Source organism: Quercus suber, unplaced genomic scaffold (genome assembly GCF_002906115.3).
Source record: "Quercus suber isolate HL8 unplaced genomic scaffold, Cork oak 2.0 scaffold_13, whole genome shotgun sequence".
In the NCBI taxonomy this organism is placed as follows: domain Eukaryota; kingdom Viridiplantae; phylum Streptophyta; class Magnoliopsida; order Fagales; family Fagaceae; genus Quercus; species Quercus suber.
The window spans coordinates 1,137,767-1,147,866 of NW_027069478.1; the positions used below are offsets into that span (position 1 = coordinate 1,137,767).

Consider the following 10,100-nt stretch of genomic DNA (forward strand, 5'->3'; position numbering starts at 1 on the left):
ATTATAGAATATAGATTCCACGTTGATTTTGTTGGTTTGAGTTTTGGTCGTCGGCGTCGCCCAAAAAGTATAGGAAAAGAACAAGGAAAGAAGGAAAATAAAAAATTAGATGTACAACGTCTTTGGAAGTAAGAAACTATAGACTGTGTTTATTTTATTTTTGGATAAGTAATCCTTACATAAACATTGTTTTTATTCAAAGAGTAACACATAAAAATGACAAATTTCCCAATTTATTGGGATAATAATATTTATTTATTTTTTGATAAGTAATCCTTACATAAATACTATTGTTTTTGTTCAAAGAATAGTGGATAAACAACAAAATTTCACAATTTATTGGGATAATAATTAAGTTATGAGTGATACACTACGCGGAGAGTTAATAACCATTTAGCTAATTTTGCGCTTTTTATTTTTGCTTTTTAATAAGTAGATAGTGAGGAAGGGGGAGGTAAGATTCGAACTATTGATATGAGACACCATAAATGAGACCATTATTGTTAGACAATCACTTGAACCCAAACCTAATTATAATTTTAAATATGAATTCATGTGAGACTAATTGTATTGTTTATATTAATTTCTAGTTAATAAAAAATAGTGCCTTGGTTGGTGGTATTTTTTCCACCTTAAAACTGATATATATCATGAGTTCAAATTAATCTTTATCTCACTGATTCATTCATTGACATGAAGCTGGTTTGGATAATTAACTTGCTAGATTTACATAATTCATTACTCATTTTTTATTTCCGCATATTTTAAACATATAAAGATATAGTTGTATAGAGAAAATGCTATGTAATATGGCCAAAGACCTTAACTGGGTTTAGGGCTAGGCAAATGTATGATCATGCAAGAATGTGCATCTTTGGAATCTATTTGTACAAATAAATTGGTTCCAAAGAGTTGAATAAAGCCTTTTATAATTTAGGCAAATCAATTACTTTTAAACACAAAGCAAAGAAAATGAAGGCCTGTTTGGTTAAAATTTTTTAGCATCGTTGTTTAAGTGTTGTGAAAATACATGTGGGTTAAAAAATATTGTAGAAATAAATGTTTCAATGTTTAAACACTGAAAATTGTTGTTTAAGTGCATGTACCACCAAACACCCCCGAAGTGGCAAAGGTTGTTCTTGCTCTTAGTGAGGACATTTTACTCATCTGAGTATCTTTTTGTTGCTATATATATATATATATATATTTATTTTTTTTTTTTTTTGTGGTTGGATTTCTCTAAATTAGGGTAAATTGCAAGTTTAGTCCCTACTCTTTACATTGTTTTTCAATTTGGTTCCTAACGTTTCAAATGTTTTAATTAAGTCTCTAACCTTTTTGATATTGTGTTAAAATAGTCTCAGTCGTTAAGTAGTGGATTGAAAAAATTGATGTGATTAACGGTGAGATTAAAATATTATTTTTATGCCACATAAGATGTCATGTCTCCTTAATCTAAAAATAAAATATTTAGAATTAGTTTATTTTCATGTTTGAAAGTTTTCTTTTTCTTTTCTTTTGCTTTCTTGGTAACTAAACAGGTTAAAAACCCAGAATTCAAAACCCAATTTCCATCCTTTTCCCACATTTTCCCAAGGTTTTCATAATTTCTCTGGCCATAAAAAACCTCCGGTAGAGGAACAATAAACAATAAATGAATTTCTCTAATCTTTTTTCTCTCACCTCTTCTTCCTCTCGCATGGATTTGGTGATGCCAAAGCTAAAAGCGTACAATGAGAATGGGAAGACATGCCTAGTGGAAAGCTACGGTGGAGTACTCAGATGTAAGGGTCGTCAATAGGCCGGGTTGGGCTGACCCAACCCATTTTTACTTGGCCCAAGGGCACAATGGGCTGGGCATAATGGGCTATTAACTAGTTAACGGGCGGGGTCGGGCTGGGCCAAAAGAGAAAACCTCAACCCATGACCCTGCCCATGGGCAATGCCCATTTTGTCTTTAATGGGCTAGGTTACTAAGTTAGGCCTAATGGGCTACCCATGAGATTGTGTTAGCATATTATTTTATTATTTTTAGAAATAAATAATCAATTTTTAATAAGGGAATAATCAATCTAGTTTTTTTAAAAGGAAAGAATCAAAAAATTTAATACTTAATTACAATTTTTTTTATCGTCAAATCTATTTAATTTTTTTTAAATAAGGCTTCAAATAGTTTTTTTATTTTTATCTTTAATAAAAAAAATCAAATGGTTAATTCAAATTTGCTAGACTACTAGAAAAATATATATTTAGTAAACTAAGTTTAGTACAATTACTTTAAGTATCTTAGTGGTTAGGAGAGTTTTCTTAAGAAATTCTATTATAATATCTCAAGATCAATCCTTCATATACTTCCTATATATTTTTGTTAAAAATTCTAAGTTATTGGACTGGGCAATGGGTTGGGCCAACGGGCTGGGCTACCGGGCTAGCCCACTGGGTGCTCATGGGCATAAAAACTAGCCCACGGCCTAACCCACTGGGCTAATGGGCTACCCATGGGTCTCAATAACAACGGGCTGGGCCGCCCATTAGCCCAATGGACTGTCGGGTTTTTGGGTCGGCCCGTGGGCCATGGGCTATTTGATGACCCTTACTCAGATGACATGCTCGGTTTGGCTTTCATGCAATTTAGCTCTAAGAAGAAGTGCAAGGAAAGTATTGGTGGCAGTGCGGGTATGAATTTGGGAGAGATTGCTTGGAATATGAGGGGTGTTGAGGGCAAATGGTTCATTGTCAAAGTTCATGAAGGAGGACATTCAGGGTGTTACGTCGCTGATGGTGTATGTGGTGATAATGTTTAGTTGATTTTGCTTGGCATTTGGAGGAGCATGATTCGCATCATTAGGCAACTTGAATTACTTGCATATTATGGGGAGATCAATCCTCTTGGTGAGTTTTTGATGAATGGGTGTGGGTCCTGCTTAATTGGGCTTCCTCTATTTTTTCTAAGTTTATAATGTGGGTTTGTGTTTGGTTAATCATGTAGCTTTTTTCATGAGATTAGGATTAAATTGACACATTTGAAATTATAGGGACCAAACTTGTATTTTACCGTATAAATTACTGTTTAGAATTAATACTAAAACGACATTGATTACTAACATGTACAATAAATAAATATGAACATTTTATTTAAAAAAAAAAAATTGAAACAGTCGTTTTTTACCATAGGTTATAGAATATCCTTAAATCTAGCTCATATCCTAGGATTTTATCTCAAGTGAACTCCATAAACTAATGAGTTTAAAGGGTTATAGATTCCACGTGGATTTTGTCGCTTTGAGTTTGGGTCGTTGGCGTGGCCCCAAAGCCAAAAGTACAGAAAAGAACAAGGAAAGGTGGAAAATAAAAAATTAGATCCACAAGGACAACAACATCATTGAAAGTTAGGAACTATACGCTGTTTTTCTTTTTCTTTTGAATAAGTAATCCTTTAATAAACGTTGTTTTATTCAAAGAGTCACACGTAAACATTGATCTGGATTGTGAGATGTTCAAAGAAACTATAATTAAGGATTTTGTAATTAACTGATTAGAGTCCAAAAGGGAATGGTGAGGGAGCCAAAGCTTTCAGATTTGTCTTGCTAGGATTAACATAAAAGCCTAATACAACAATTTATGCTTTCATATTTGGGACAACTAAGATTGGCACTGGACCACTGGTAAGATTAGGATAACGTGTTATAAGTGAACATGTTCATGGCACTTGGCTTGTCCAGGACAAAGACATGCACAGCCCACACACCTAATATAAAATTTGATAGGATTTTGGTAGGTAGTCTTGTTTTGATTGGTTTGAGAACCAAGAACTTTTTTTATTTATGTTTTTGGGTTATAAAAACACATTTTTTCTTTCATCAATTATATCATAAAATGCCTTCACATTTAAAACATATATAGCCACACTGATAAGTGATGAGTCCTACGTACACACCATGGACAGCTCATTGCAATGGAATATTCTTAGAGTCAAAGATTATTCTTTTGAAAATTGCCCTTGAAATGTGATAGCCCACAACCTAACATTGTGTTCATGTTCAGACTAGTGTGAATGCCACAATGAGAGTCCAATTTACGGTACATCTCTTTGTGGATGGAGGGAAGAGAACTGAGTTTGGGGGATAATTAGGGTTATAATATTCAGAGCTTTGGTAAAAGAAAGTAAAGAAGCTAATAGTCTAAATCAATAACATTGTTTGATTTTTTTTTTTTTTTTGAATAGGGAGTACTTAGATTTGAATCCCCCACCATACTTAGAAGAAAAATAATATTGTAATACACTAAGTTCATATGTGAATGTTTGTTAAAGGATTTTTATTTGGAGAGATTTTGTTGGATTGAATAAAGTGAGAATCAAACACTAGCATGAGAGAGAAGAATGTTAGGCCAATGGGGGAATTTATTTGTCTAATGATGGAAGGCTCATGCTTCTTTTGAGTACTTTGTTGAGCCTCCCCACCCAGTTTCTATCTCTTTTAATAGTTCCAACCCATGTGGCAACATAATCGGGTGGGACAAATGAAATTGGTGTACCCTGTGAAGTATGGTGAGTTGTTTAGGGTAAGAAAATTGAGTGTCTTTTTGTTAGAATCCATATTTCACTTTCCAGGTCTTTGAACACCAAATCAAGACATTGATTTCAAGAGAAAATTATATTTGATTACAACAGAAAATTGTTGGATTGAGACAATTAATATGCAATTCAAAAATTCATGTCCAAATGTTTTATTTTTTATTTTTTTTATTTTTTTTGTATGTAATCCCATTATAACAATGGATTCTATTGTAATGTATTATCAAGAAAAATGTACAAAAAAATATGACTCATTAGGCTCTTGTCTCGTGAATATAGGCCACAAAGCCAAACCATGTACACTATTATGTTTTCTTTCTACTTTTATTTTATTTTATTTTATTTTTAATTCATCATAATTTCTGCATATTTAACTAATCTTTGTTGAATAAATGGTCTTAAAGTTTTGTTAGGAGGGAAGGGATGAAATTTGGAGACTTGCAATTGTGTTAAAAATATAGAAAGGCTTAAAGTAAATGGGTTTCTTAGGAGATATGCAGGCCATATAGACTAGTCTTTGGAGTAGTATTAAGTAAGAGAGTCAATTTTGTACTGAAGGCTGTTTCGATTTCACTAGGAGAATGAAATATTTTGGTACTAGCTGATATTGATGTTCTATTTTAGGTTACTGCTCTTTGTATACTTATGCATGCGCGTGTGTGTCTATATATATATATATATATATGTCTTTATAATCAAATCCATATATATTATGAGCTCCCTAAATACACTAACCCAATGCATTAGTTTTAATAATATTTTCTGTGACATTTTTTTTTTAATTTTAAAATATCTTCTATTGTATTGATTGAAACATCTATTCTGGGTGAAACACTCGAAAATTGCCAATATGACCTTATATTTTATCTGATGATATATTTTAGAGGAGTAGCAACTTATTTGATGGCCAATACAATATATATTGCTAGTACAGTTGGTATCGGTACGATATTGACTTATTTGGTATTAGGTTTGTTCTTTGCTTTTGTTAATTTGGGATTAGAATTAATATGAGGATTAGGTTTTGCTATAATTTTTGGTGTTGGGAACAAAATTTAAACTATGTGTTTCCTAATTTGCTTTTGATTGCTAAGAAGGAAGATGCTTTTGTGTTTTGTAATATTGCCTTGATTCTAAAGAGTTGTTAGACCTTTTTTTTTTTTTTTTTTTGAGCAAAAAAGAGTTGTTAGACTTAGATTACGCGTTTGGAATCTCAAGTTTATTCGAACTAGGGTAGCTTGATATATTTGGGGGCCTAAGGCAAAAAATAAAATTGATGCCTTTTATATATTTAAATATGACTTAAAAAAATTAAATATTATTTAAAATCCATTATCTTGTTTTAGATGCAAAATTATTACTAATTAACATGAACCATGTAGAAATTTTATATATACATATATATAGAAAGTCTATAACACAAAAAAATTTGACAAAAATTTTCATACCTATTGATGTGATAGAATGATATTGGTAAGTAAAAGTGTAATGTTAGTGATGGACTTAGGTGAGAACTAGTAAAAATTTGTTAACTCAATTATTGTGAAAACTTTTGAGAAGTACTACATTCACAATAGAACCCATCACTAAAATTATTTTTTTGCCATCAATAACGGCCTATAACAATTTGCTACTTAGGATATTTTGTAAAAGTGTTGTGAAAATTTTTGTGAAAGCAGCATTTTTATCTATTTATTGGTTAATATTTAGGCTTAACCAAATTAAAATTTGAGGCCTTCTGTATACTTGGGGCCTTAGGCAATTGCATCAATTGCATTTAGTATTAAGCTAGCACTGATTCGAACCTTTTACGATTGGGTGTTCGAACTTGTTGATTTTCATATAAACACATGTATTATTATACCCTGTTGCTAGTGAAATTGATTGTATGAGATGATAGCTAAATAGTAATGGATAATTCAGTGAAGAATTAACATGACGGTAGTATAATATATAAGAGGGAAATAGAACAAAAGTAAAATTGGTGTCTATGAAGTAGATGCATGAAGCTAGTGGTCCAAATATTTACCTTGATTTGAAAACAATATATAAAACTCATGGTACCTAAAATTGGACTTGGCTTGGTCCAATGACCGTCAAGATCATGACATGTGATTAAAAGTGAACATGTGTCATAATTCTGACAGGTTCGTTGCACAAAGCATTTGATCCAATCTTTGTCCTCTAATATTAATTTACTATGAATGATACAGTTGGTAAATGTCAACTTTTATAGGTACATATTGTTTTTCTCTATTATTATTTTTTTTTAATAACTTTTTGTGCCAACATGACAAATTACTTATTAGTTCGTCAGTCTTCAATTTAAGTTCAAATGAATCAAATCTCTCCTCCAACCAAAAGCTTTGTAGTTCAGTGGTATTGAATGATCTCCTTTATGAGGACTGAGGAGAACCATAATTCAAATCCTCATTCCCTCACTTGTTGTAAAATTTATAAAAAAAATCTCCTCTCCTCCACTTGGTAAAAATTGAATTATTATAAAAATAATTCAAAAAAAATTGTCCATCTTTTCCTCCAGGCACAATCTTCTATCCACCATTTTACTTTCCTTTTCCCCTCCTTATTATTATTATTACCATTTTAAAGCAAACAATAAATTGTTGTTAAAAATCAATAACAATTAACAAAGGAATTTCAATTTATTAAAAATCATAACAATGAACAAAGGAATTTCTTGGGTATTTTCACTATACGGAAGCACTTATTTCTCAGTAAATGCCTATGCACCTAGGCTACTCACAGAAACCTGACCAAGTGAATAGGCTCCAAATGTTCTTTAAGATGACAACCTTATTCCAATCAGCTACTATATACAAATCCAATTAAGCCTACCTTCTTAACTTCTTAACTCTGTGTGGGCAATTATCACCTTACAAAAAGTGTTTCCAAGGTGTAGAAGTCACATTATTGTTTATGATAATTGTTTTCTACTCAATTATCTCAACATAGAGATCACTTTCTAGTGATTACTACATGAACATGCATTTATTCCCCTAAAACGAAGAAAATGTGCAAATAAAGAGTTAGCTTTTAATCGTTCCTTCCAATAAAATTAAATCATATTTTTAACAGCTCACTATTAGTGGCAATGCCTTTGTTGCCTCCTATTAATGCAAAAACTAAAGATAGTGCTCACATTAGTCCAAGGAACAAGAAACTCGAGACCAATATTGAGTTAACTAAGCAGCAGAGATTATGAGTGTCTAGTTAGACTTGTAATTGAGAGCAGAAGGGAGAACCGCTAAGAAAAGCAGCAGAACAATAAGAGGAGATGCTATTCTAGCACATGCTTGCCTTTCTCTTTGAGCATGGAGAGGTTTTGCTTATTTCTTTTTCTACTGTGAGTCGTCAAGTCTGGGCAATTGCTAACAATTGAAGCCTCAACGTGATTACATTGATTCAACCAATCTGGAAATGAGCTACGTGGTATATAGGATAGCCACATGAATCCACCTAGATGTAACAACATGACATCTTCTTTAGTAAGGCAATAGGCATGGAGAGGCTCCAAAGAACCAACATTGCTTTCCAAATGACAATAATATTAGAATCAACATGATGAGCATTTTCTTAATTAAGAATGTCTAGGATGGCAGTAGGAACCTTGATGTTGACTGAGAAAGAAACACAGAGAGCGAGTCCCCTCCAAGTACTATCATCATATAAATTTAGAGGTAGATGGATTGTCACTGGTGGCTCGCCAATATGATGGTTGAACCACTCAAGAATTTCACATGGAGGAAAACAAGGATTATACACCAAACTTCGATCAAATTCCTGTAAAATAGGAACATGATGTTCAATGAGAGAGAATTTTTCCAACAATTCAAAATTGTTAAAATCAATAAAAGAGGGGGTGATTCAACTATGGCTCTCCTTATAAGGGGGATCAGACAATGCCATTGATGACTGAACTAGAAGGGAGCTTGATAGTAATTTGAAAGGAAATACACATTAGTTTGTTACCTGTAAATCACTTTTGCTGAGTTGATTATCAGGGTGTTGATCTTCAAGATAGATCTATCTCTACTGCTTTGCTCCGGGTAAATGGGTCCTCTCAACCTTCCAAGGTTTGGATCCTCATAAGAACAACCAGCTTCATTCTTTGGCTTATCATTTGGAGAATCACTAGCTAATGATTGATGGATGAGTTCCATATTGTAAAAAGGCACAGTAGAGCACTTAATGATCGTTTGCTCAAACTCTTCCACATCTTGATGGTATAAGAAACGTTGCCCACACTTCTTCACCATCAAACCTGGGAAGTCGCTTCCAATTGAAACCTCAATCTGACTGCTCTGATTTAAAAAATTTGACAATGACCCACGGGGTATGTAGTATAGCCAAATGAGTCCCTGTATATTTAACCACGTGAAGTTCTATTCAGTGATTTGATAGAGAAGGGGAGATTCTAGGCTACCTTTCTCAGCATCCAAATGACAAATAAGGTGGAGGGAAATGTCTGAATCCAGATTATCACTTGTGAAAGTTGGATGCTCATGGACTGAAAATGAAGCACATAAAACTAGTCCTATCCAAGTACTAGCATTACTGAAATTTGAAGGGAGCTGGATAGACAGAGAAGGGCCTGTACGTTGATGCCTAAACCATTCTGGAATTTCACTTTGAGGAAAACATTTATTCATAGAGAATGTTTGATTTGAGGATGCTTTTGAGGATGATTTTAATGGTCGGTGTTCCACTAAATCTTCACGAATGATGTCCCAATTGTCATAAAGTGAAGCCCTTAAGTGGAATCGAATTTGCCAAAACTCTTGCTCATTTTGTAGGTACACAAGACGAAGTCCACACTTCTGTACAATCCAGCCTGGCCAGTCGCTTGCAATTGAGACCTCTATGTGGTTGCATTGATTTATCTCATCTGAAAGCCACCAATATGGTATATAGGATAGCCAAATGAATCCATGTAGATGTAACCACTTGAGTTCTTCTTTAAAGGTGCTATGTACATGGAGAGGTTTCAAACCACCTATATCCATATCAAACAGACAACTAAGGTGGTGGGGAATTTCAGTTTCCAGATTGTCAAGAAACTCAGTTGGATCCTCTTGGACTGAAAATGCAGCACATATAGCAAATCCCAGCCAATTAGAATCATTATGCAAATTTGAAGGTAACTGGATTGCCATTGAGGATCCAGAAGCGTAATGGCTGAATAACTCTGGGATCTTAGATGTTTGAGGTTCATTATTTTTTATTTGATCTTATTAGTTTAAGTTTTTAAACTTATTATAATTAATGTATAAGAGTATTTTGGATCATTTATAAAATAGGCACCAAAAAAGTTGTGCTCTCTTTAACAATGGTATAGAAGGCTATAGATGGTGTAAAGCGTAAATGAAAGTCTTGTAAATTAGACATATAAAGGTCATGAGAGAAACAGAGAGGTACCTCAGAGTGTTCTCGACGATGACAATAATGGGTTGGCCCCCCGGCATCAATGAATTTTTGATAGCAAGCTGCACAAACTTTTTCCTGA

The 10,100-nt window shown here is 33.2% G+C and overlaps 1 long non-coding RNA gene across 1 annotated transcript; it reads right to left on the reverse strand.

Moving 5' to 3' along the window:
• Nucleotides 1–7,746: 7,746 nt before the first annotated feature.
• Nucleotides 7,747–9,791, reverse strand: LOC136070196 (uncharacterized). Its single transcript, XR_010631484.1, has 2 exons — nucleotides 8,567–9,791; nucleotides 7,747–8,377 (listed from the first exon to the last, which is right to left on the reverse strand). It is a non-coding gene; the product is annotated as an uncharacterized LOC136070196 (long non-coding RNA).
• Between the last annotated feature and the right edge of the window lie 309 nt (nucleotides 9,792–10,100).